Source organism: Penaeus monodon, chromosome 24 (assembly GCF_015228065.2).
Source record: "Penaeus monodon isolate SGIC_2016 chromosome 24, NSTDA_Pmon_1, whole genome shotgun sequence".
NCBI lineage: Eukaryota > Metazoa > Arthropoda > Malacostraca > Decapoda > Penaeidae > Penaeus > Penaeus monodon.
The window spans coordinates 35,892,544-35,892,921 of NC_051409.1; positions in this window are offsets into that span (position 1 = coordinate 35,892,544).

Sequence of the window (378 nt, forward strand, 5' to 3'; positions counted from 1 at the left end):
ACCCAAATACCCACTACATTACATAACCTTTTCTGATACTGTACGGTTATCTTACGCAGGTAAAGAGGAAACTGAACACCTGTATTAGAATTTAGATTCAAAATAGTCGTGAATCACAACTGTGACGTGCATTTCCCATATGATAATCTTCAGAGTGTTCAGATTGGTAAAAAAAAAAACAAGACAATTATCAACATGAGAATATCTGCTTATGAAGTATAATTTCCTAATGGTATTGACAACAGGACACACGGAAAATTATCGCAGTTTGTAGGCCTACTTATGAGAGTAAGTATATAGAGCAGTGTCTCCTAACCTTTTCTGTTCTTTAGCCCACGACCAATATATAATAATCTCCATGTTCAGTATCTACCTTCT